Source organism: Macaca mulatta, chromosome 15, assembly GCF_049350105.2.
Source record: "Macaca mulatta isolate MMU2019108-1 chromosome 15, T2T-MMU8v2.0, whole genome shotgun sequence".
Classification (NCBI taxonomy): Eukaryota; Metazoa; Chordata; class Mammalia; order Primates; family Cercopithecidae; genus Macaca; species Macaca mulatta.
Genome location: NC_133420.1, coordinates 13,227,320 through 13,237,181, shown reverse-complemented (window position 1 = coordinate 13,237,181; position 9,862 = coordinate 13,227,320). Strand labels below are relative to the sequence as shown.

General features: G+C 41.4%; 1 pseudogene; it reads right to left on the bottom strand.

The window, feature by feature from the left end:
- Positions 1–4,494: 4,494 nt before the first annotated feature.
- On the bottom strand, positions 4,495–5,429 carry LOC144334772 (uncharacterized; annotated as a pseudogene).
- Positions 5,430–9,862: the final 4,433 nt, after the last annotated feature.

Below are 9,862 nucleotides of genomic sequence, written 5' to 3'. Positions count from 1 at the left end.
GTTTGCTTTAAGTTAGGAGGGACTCCTGTGTACCCAATCCATTTGTGTAAATTTCTTCTTTCAGAGTTCTTCAAATCAGCATCACCATTGTTAAAGGCCTCCCACATGGTAATAATTGTGCTACAGGGTTTTTCGAACATGAAGTTTATGTTTGGCTGAATTAACCTCCTTGCTGTGGCACAAGGGGGGCCATAGGTGTTTTCACCAATTATGAAGCGGGTTCACTGTGCAATGGCTACCAACTTTTCTGAGTACAATGAGACCAAATACATTCATACATAAATTCCATGAAGTGAATTTATTACTTACAAATAGCAAACAAAAGACAACAGAAGTCCAGGATTCAATATGAACCGCTACCACAAGATCAGGAAGGCTATCCAGAGCAGATGGATGGAGTTTTGACTGTAAATGCTTCACTTGCACTACAACTGAGGGACCCCAGAAAACAGCTCATCTTGGGTTTTCTCCTACGATGTGGTTTGCTGGACACAAGCGTTAAAGGCCGTTCTGTTTCGAGCAGGGACTCTAACAGAGCCTGGGCTGTTCTGACCAATGTCACCTGATTATCAGGATATTGCATTCCCAGCATATCATACAGTTATCTTGAAAACTACCAGTAGGAAAGGGAGGAAAATGGCCCTGCACCCTTCAAACTGAAGGATCAGGATATTTGTTGTGACAGAGGCACAGACAGTAGCGACAGAGTGTTCTTGTGAGCCATCTACTAGTTCTCTTGACCAGAGCGTGGCACCTGACTGCTTTTCTCTTTCCTTTCAGTGGAAACTGTTTCAGAATATTTTGAATATTTTTAATTTCTACATCTACAGAGTTGAGGCACACAATCGCTGGCAGTGTAGACTCTCTGTATAGTTACAGGAAAGAGTTCAGGAGCCCATCAAGCCACATTGGAGGAGACCACCTAATCCTCCAGAGACTGTCACTCCATCTTCCTGGGGTTAGCTCCACATGCAGTAAGGCCATTATGTCTAAGGCCAGCAAGACTTGCAGTCCGAAGATTCAACTTTTGACACGCTGATAAGCAGCAGTGATAAGAAAAGCCCACACACTGGTTAGGAATTTTTCAATGCAAGCAGCTGAGATGCTTCTTCATATGCTTCGATAGTGGCTAATATCAAACTCTTTCTTCCCATTTTCATTACTCATCAGTGACTGAACCATGAGGCACCATGGATGTACACCTGATCAGGAGGGTGTAGGGGACAGTGGCAAGGGGAGCAGCAGCACAAGAAACAAACAAGGCCACTACTTCTGCCTACATAATAACTATTGATTGGAGTGTACAATAATTAATAATGTTCACATGGCTGCCCTCAGCATACAGAGATGGTGACCAGAGTAGATGCAGGGACTACAGAGATACAGCCGGATTCTTGCTAATTAGGACATAAGTGTCGGCTTATGTGCTGTGCTTCCGTGCATTAATAAGCCAGGGCCTCAAAACCGCCTGCTAAGCACAGGTCAAATGTCATGATGGGGTGCAATTAAACATTCATGTCTAGGAGATGAGAGCGTTTTAGTGTGGGAGAAGATGACAACACCTGAAGAAAACAAAACACTGTGCAGACCAAACGGAAGGCACATCATCAGCTCACGGTTCTGACTCAGGTGACTGCTGATGTGTTACGGAACCATCAGCTGACAGCAGGTAGGTCAAGTTGAGCAGGTGTCCTTCATGAGGGCTGGTCCATTCCATTTGTGTTGTCAATTGTTTCAATACCGTCTCATGCACCCCACTGGTGAGGAAGGAATTCGCACCCTACTTTTACTGGCACCGTTAAACACATAACATCTCCTACTAAACAGAAAAACCAGACATCAGTTATTAATTACATATAGGAGAATGGTGTAAGTTCCCACAGGCCCAAACAGGGATTAACTTGGGAGCAGAGGGTGGTATCACATTTAAAAAGTGAGGAATTTCCTTTTTTTTTTTTTTTGAGACAGTCTCGCTCTATCACCCTTGCTGGAGTGCAGTGGTGTGATCTCGGCTCGCTGCAAGCTCTGTCTCCCGGGTTCATGCCCTTCTCCTGCCTCAGCCTCCCTAGAAGCTGGGACTACAGGCACCCACCACCACGCGCGGCTAATTTTTTGTATTGTTAGTAGCGACGGGGTTTCACCGTGTTAGCCAGGATGGTCTCGATCTCCTGACCTCGTGATTCACCCGCCTCGGTCTCCCTAAGTGCTGGGATTACTGGCGTGAGCCACCGCGCCAGGCCGAGGATGTTCCTTTGTTCCTACAGGAGTACGTGATTGGTTTGTCTGTTGGCTGGTAGGGAACTGAATCATGATACACTGACTGGTAAGACTGTAATACTCTAAAATACAATATATAAACCATCATACCATAATGGTGTAATACGATCTACTACAATACCAAAGACATCGATGAAAAGCCCAACGCTATCATATGTGACTGAGAGACTGAATGCTTCCTCCCTCAGATTGGTTACAACATATCCTCCTATCACAGTCCTCTCTCCTTCATTCAAAGTGAACGATCCAAATAACGGATAGAAATAATAAAGAATAAAGGGCAACAGATGCAAAGAACTCACGAGATGATACTCTATGGTAAACTTTATGTACTTAGGAATTAATACCAACTCAGTATTAGCAAAAAATAAACATCTTTACATCAAGAGTAGTTTTTCCTTTAACAAGGAAAGGTGGAATGTGTATAATGAACAAGGGATAATCAAAATTTTCCAAATGAGGCTAGTAAGACTATCCCAACAATTGACAATCATTATTCACTGGTCCATTAATCACAGGGCAATACATACAAATGAAACTTACCTGGCCAGGTGTGGTGGCTCATGCTTGTAATCCCAGCATGTTGGGCGGCCGAGGAGGGCAAATCATGAGGTCAGGAGTTCAAGACCAGCCTAGCCAACATGGCGAATCCCTGTCTCCACTAAAAATACAAAGAATTAGCTGGATGTAGTGGCGGGCGCTTGTAATCCCAGGTACTCAGGAGGCTGAGACAGGAGAATCGCTTAAACCCAGCAGGTGGAGGTTGCAGTGAGCTGAGATCGCACCACTGCACTCCAACCTGGGCAACAGAGTGAGACTCCATCTCAAAAAAAAGATAATAATGAAACAAAAAAATTAAACTTACCTCCATGTTAGAAAAACATCAAAATTCAACCATGAATCCAGCACATTATCAAATGAATAGACAAAAATTCTACCAACAAACTTAATATCATTATCTATGAAACTCAAGTACTACTGCTTAAAGAGCATTTACAGAACTCTCACCTCAAGGTTTCCCTGCAAAACAAGGTGAAATGCATTCTCAAGACTCTTTAAGAATGAGTCACGGAAAAAACAATATACTTGTAACTTGTGTAACATTTCATACATTTTTTCAAGCACTACACGATAACTAATTTGCATTAGGCTTTCCAAATTAGAAAAGCTTCACTTATAGAACTTCTTTCCTGTGGGAGTTTTCACATGACGTTTCAAGTAAATGTGAAAACTGAAAATATTCTTGCAGTTTCTAAACTATTAGAGTTTTAATCCTGTGTACGTTCTTGTATTTACAAGGTCCAGCCAGCTATAGTGTGCATTTTCATTTGTCCTTGAGTGGGGATGAGAGAAATGAAACATTCCCAGATTCTGGACATTCATAGGGTTTTTCTCAGGAATGAGCTGATGTCTTCAAATGGAACTAACACAACTGAAGGCCTTACCACAAATTTAGATTCAAAAGGCTTTTCTCCACTCTGAGTCCTCCCAAATCTTCAAAAACAGGAAAATCTGAAGGCTTGGCCACATTTCCTACATTCTTAAGGTTTCTCTGCAGTGTTAGCCTTTTCATGTTTATGAGGGAATGGGAAAGAGTAAATGTTTTACCACATTTCTTACATTCAAGGGGCTTTATTTATTTGTTTGTTTATTTTGAGATGGATTCTCACTCTGTCGCCAAGCTGGAGTGCAGTGGCACAGTCTCGGCTCACTGAAACCTCCACCTCCTGAGTTCAAGTGATTCTCCTGCCTCAGCCTCCTGAGAAGCTGGGATTACAACCATATGCTACCACACCCAGCTACTTTTTGTATTTTTAGTAGAGACGAGGTTTCACCATGTTGGCCAGGATGGTTTCGATCTCCTGACCTCGTGATCCGCATGCACAGGGCTTTCCCCAACCCAACGTTGCTTTTTATGTCCTTGAAAAAGAACTAAGACAACTGAAATGTGCCACCATGCCCAGCTAATTATTTTTATTTATTTGTTTTGAGACGGAGTCTCGCTCTGTCGCCCAAGCTGGTGTGCACTGGTGCGATCTCGGCTCACTGCAAGCTCTGCCTCCTGGGTTCGCGCCATTCTCCTGCCTCAGTCTCCCGAGTAACTGGTGTTAGCCACCGTGCCTGGCATTATTTTATTTTTTCTAGAGACAGGGTTTCACCTTGATGCCCAGGTTGTTTCACGCTGTTTTAATCCGGGCTGGTTATGAACTCCTGGGCTCAAGCAATACACATTCCTTGGCCTCCCAAAGTGCTGGGATTATCGGCTGAGTCACTACACCCAGCCTCTATATCATGACTTCTTTCATGGCGAGTAAGATGACTGGAACGAATGTAGGCTTTACCGCATCTCTTACATTCATAGGATTTTTCTCCAGTATGAATTCTTTCGTGGAGGTGAAGGGAACTGAGACGACTGAAGGCTTGGTCACATGGTTTACATTCATAGGCTTTCTCTCCAGTATGAGTACTTCTATGGTTACAAAGGGAACTCAAATGACTAAAGACTTTGCCACATTGTTTACATTCATAGGGTCTCTCTCCAGTATGAATGCTTCCATGGTCACGAAGTGAAGTGGAACAGCTGAAGGCTTTATCACATTTGGTACATTTATAGGGTCTTTCTCCAGTGTGAGTCCTTTCACGCGTCTTAAAAGAACAAGAAAATCTGAATGTTTTCCACATTCCTTACATTCGTAGGGTTTCTCTCTAGTGTGAGTTCGTTCATGTATTAGACAACAACCGGAAACAGTGAACGCTTTACCACATTGTTTACATTTATAGGGTTTTTCTCCTGTGTGAGTTCTCTGATGTCTTTCAAATGAATTGAGAAAATAAAAAGCTTTCCCACATATCGTACATTTATAACTGGATTTCCACTGTGCATTATCATGTGTCTTCTAACACCTGGAACAGAAACGAAGAGTTTTCCACACTGTTCACATTTATATTGCTTCTCTCCATATGGTTTGTATCCTGAGTGAGCTAAGATGTGCCTATTAAGGAGAGAATGACGTACAAAGACTTTTCCACAAATACTTCATTCACATTTTTTAATCCAGCAGAAATGCTCTCATTCAGATCAAGCTTTGGAATTTGGCTGACAACTGTCCATACTGACTACCTTCTTTGCTTTCACACAGTCTCTGTATCATATGATTTCTGTAAAAAAAAATGTAAAGCACATAATTATTGCTTGGTTTAATAACTTTCTACTTACTAATAGGTCTTGGACTTACACTGCTACCAATACCAGGGAAAATGCTTTTTTTTTTTTTTTGCCATGACTGAATTATTTGAAAGTAAATGGGTTACTACTGAAAACACAGCTACCACTTGCATGGCTATGACCAAATTAGTAACATTCATGTACACAATTTTGTAGTACTATTTTCAAGTAAACTGTTTTCCAAACACTGACTGCTACACTGAAGTACATTGCATTTTGGGTGAAATTTTTCTAAAAAGAAATAAATTTCAAGTGACTCTCATTTGTTTTGATTGCTTGTTTTTAAGTTCATGACAAGCTAAGATTCCTTCAGAGGACTTTATTTCCTCTTCTCAGTGCAAGTTATCTTATATCTTTCCCAGGTTTTTCGAAGTGATCTTCAATATTCTGGTCTTTCCATTTGTTTCCTAAAATACAGACCCACAAAATTATCATGAATTATTACAAACTATAGAAACATTACTAGATTTAATGTTCATTGTACACAGTGCCCATGCCTGATTTCTTCACCAAATCATTCCCTTGCCACATTCCAAATCACAAATAGCACTGATGATAGGGAAATACTTCTGTAATTAAGTGAAATGTTTTGTCATTCTCAGCTACAGAAACCAGGTTCCTGCAGGTTTCCTGCATCACTTCTCTGCAGAGAATCTTCTGAGAAGAATCTAGCAAAGCCCATTCCTCCTGGGTACAGTTCACAGCCACATCCTCAAAAGCCATGGAGTCCTAGAACATTCCACACATGGGGATAGAAGGATGGGTGAGACTGACAGCACTGGGAATCTGTACTCAATCCATAAGCTGTTTGCATGATTCTAAAATTTCCAAGCATTTATTTTGTGCCTTGATTGTCAGAACTCTTACTCTGTTCACATATACTCCCTCCCACACAGCAGTACTAATGCTGGAATCTAACTATTCAAAAAGGCAACAGCAAAGTAGAAACACCCATCTTATTAGAGAATCCAGGGAGTAAGATGTGCTGCTAGGAGTTACCTTTTAACTTCACTTTGTACATTTCTAGTATCTGTCATAATAAAGTCCTACCTGATGTGCATAAGGGAGTTAATATTATCATTCCTGAGACTACTTATTCTTAAAAACGTCTGCTCGCAGTGTTCCATCTTTGTATTAGTAACTTACATTTTGAAAGGGATTCCACCAACCCTAATAAGAATGACTCACTGCATGTAAATGGCTTATGCAATGTATTTGCCAAAACTTTTTCTGCTGAAGGTCTATTATTTTGTGTCACTGCAGTGGTGCTTAGGGAACCAGACACCAAAACACTGTCTGAACACTAAGTGTTCAATGAGTTTCCCTGGTAGATAATATTTTACACGTGCTGTCACTTGTTAACTGGGGAGTTGAGCCCATTCCATGTGATTACACCAAGACAGAGTAGGCTCGTTAAATTTAATTGAGTAGTAAATAAAACCAATAATTGATATTTGACAATACTAATAGAACAATTTTAAAAATTTCTATTGCACAATGTCAAGGCAGAAAAGAATAAGAGGAAATACGACACACGTTTTTTAAAATGACATTAATGTCATCACTTCCAGATGCTATTCCTATGAAATCACATAAATTCCCAAATCAGGTTGTTTTTAGGCAAGAAAAACTACTTTTTCACACGTAGTAAAAATGACAAATGTCTAATGATTTTTAGCCATCTAAAAAAAGAGTGATGGCTTGTCTAACATACTTCTAAGATTTTCAAACGAAAATATTCAGGACAGCACAGTATTAGCAGAGAGATGAGCAAGCAGACCAAGGGAAAAGAAAGTCTTAATGACCCAGCATTTATATGGAAAGTTGAGGAATGATAGAGTAGGCACTGTAGAATAGAAAAAGAAATCACATGCACTTTAAAATATGAGACAAACCAGGCTGGCATCTACTTGGGAAAATGCATTGCATTCTTCTCTATTCCATGAGCCATAATCAACTTATTATACATTCAAATATGAAAGATAAAACCAGAACACTTTCAGAAGTCACAGGAAGATTTTTTTAAATGAAGGATTAGGCAGAATTTCTTTTATGTAAGAAAACAGTGATAAAGGAACAGACAAACTCAAACATATTAAAATTTAGGGAATAAAAAGAAAATACAATGCGCAGGGCATGGTGGCTCATGCCTGTAATCCCAGCAGCTTGGGAGGCTGAGGAGGGCGATCACCTGAGGTCAGGAGGTTGAGATCAGCCTGGCCAACATATCAAAACCCCGTCTTTCTGTTGTTTGTTTGTTTGTTTGTTTGTTTTTTGAGACGGAGTCTCACATTGTCGCTTGGGCTGGGGTGCAGTGGCAACATCTTGGCTCACTGCAACCTCCACCTCCCGGGTTCAAGCAATTCTCTTGCCTCAGCCTCCCGAGTAGCTGGGATTACAGATGCCTGCCACCAGGCTCAGCTAATTTTTTTGTATATTTTGTAGAGACAGGATTTCACCATGTGGGTCAGGCTGCTCTGGAACTCCTGACCTCATGATCGGCCCACCTTGGCCTCCCAAAGGGCTGGGATTACAGACCTGAGCCACTGTGTCAGGCCTAAAACCCCCTGTTTACTAAAAATACAAAAATTAGCTGGGTGTGGTAGTGGGTGCCTATAATCCCAGTTACTCGGGAGGCTGACATAGGAGAATCACTTGAACCCGGGAGGCGGCGGTTGCAGTAAGCAGAGATGGCGCCACTGCACTTCAGCCGGGCTACAGAGCAAGACAGTGTCTCCAAAAACAAAACAAAACAAAACAAAACAAAACAAAACCCTCGAATATCCAGATAAGAGGATACAGATGTGTCCACTGTCATTAATTCTTCACCATGCTACAAGAGGGAAACTGACATTTTGGTGAATCTTTGTAAATCATCAATTTATCTATCACACTTTTATTTCACCAGTAACATTGATAAAGCTAAGTCCTACAATTCCATTTGAAATTACCCTTAAAAAGAACAGACCTTTAAAACTTACTACACTCACTCTGGGGAAGAAATAAATACGAATTTTTAGCAAATAAAATACACCATTTTACCTTGCCTCTTTGGAAATAGTATGTTTATCTTTCAAGCTGTACTGATAAAATGTATCTTACAGTCAATGAAAAACTGAAACACAAATAAGCGGACAAGCCTTTTCAAGGTAACAAACTCAGGGAGAGGCAGTGCTGACTCCAACACAGAGCTTTCTAAGTGTCACGGCAGCCATTCTATCCCTCGGGACACCCATCCTGTTCAGTAAAGTGCTCAGTGACCACGTAGGAGGCACTGGCACTGCTCTTTGTCCTCCTGTGTGCCTTCAGTGCGTTTTCATGTTCAGGTTGTTGCACATCCTCTCTGGGGTGGGTTTTCCTTGTCCTTTGGGACAGTTTTTCTCTCTTCACAAGTCTGAGACAATCTAGACAGCAGAAATCATTTCTACCTTTTCCTCTCAATATCAGTATCCCATTGGCAGACCATCAATGTGTCTCCGAGGAATAAAAGCTCCGGCTGGAGGAACAGTTTTAATGACCTAACTTTAATGACATTACGTTGAATTGTCCATTCATTTTAATGTCCTAAAATTTTAATAATCCCAAGGGGTCACCATTTTAGATAAAACTATACCAAGAGATTCCTCCAAGGCCAAGAGCATCCAGCTGCTCCCCTGAGCGACTCTACCCCCTACCTCAGGCTGTCCTTGGCGATGAGATGACCCCGGGGCTGATAGTCACTAGACCCTCCAATAGACATGGCCACTGTGGGTATCCTGGGTCATCCCCAGACAGTTTTAAAATTCCAGGACTAGAGAAAGACAGGAGGGTGGCTGAGGACACAACACCCTGTAAAGTTTTCACGGAGGGACCTCAACCTAAAGACATTTTGGTAATATGTACACTTAGGAAAGATGAAAAGAAGAGAGGCACAAAGATTTCTTTTACAGTAAAGTGTCAGATGATTTATTCTCCACTTTCCTCTCATGTAAAATGCTTGTAAACAGAAAAATATTTTGGCCAAGGTGGCCCACGCCTGTATTCCCAGCACTTTAGGAGGCCGAGGCGGGAGATCAATTAAGGTCAGGAGTTCAAAACCAACCCAGCCAACATGGCAAAACCCTGTCTCTACTAAAAATACAAAAATTAGGTGGACGTGGTAGTGGGTGCCTATAAGCCCAGCTACTTGGGAGGCTGAGGCAGGAGAATCGCTTGAACCCGGGAGTCAGAGGTTGCAGTGATCTGAGACTGCACCATTGTACTCCAGCCTGGCGACAGGGTGAGACTCCGTCTCAAAAAAAAAATATATATATATATATATGTATATATATAATATACATTTATAATTATTACATGTAGATAGTATTTGAAGTCATGGGA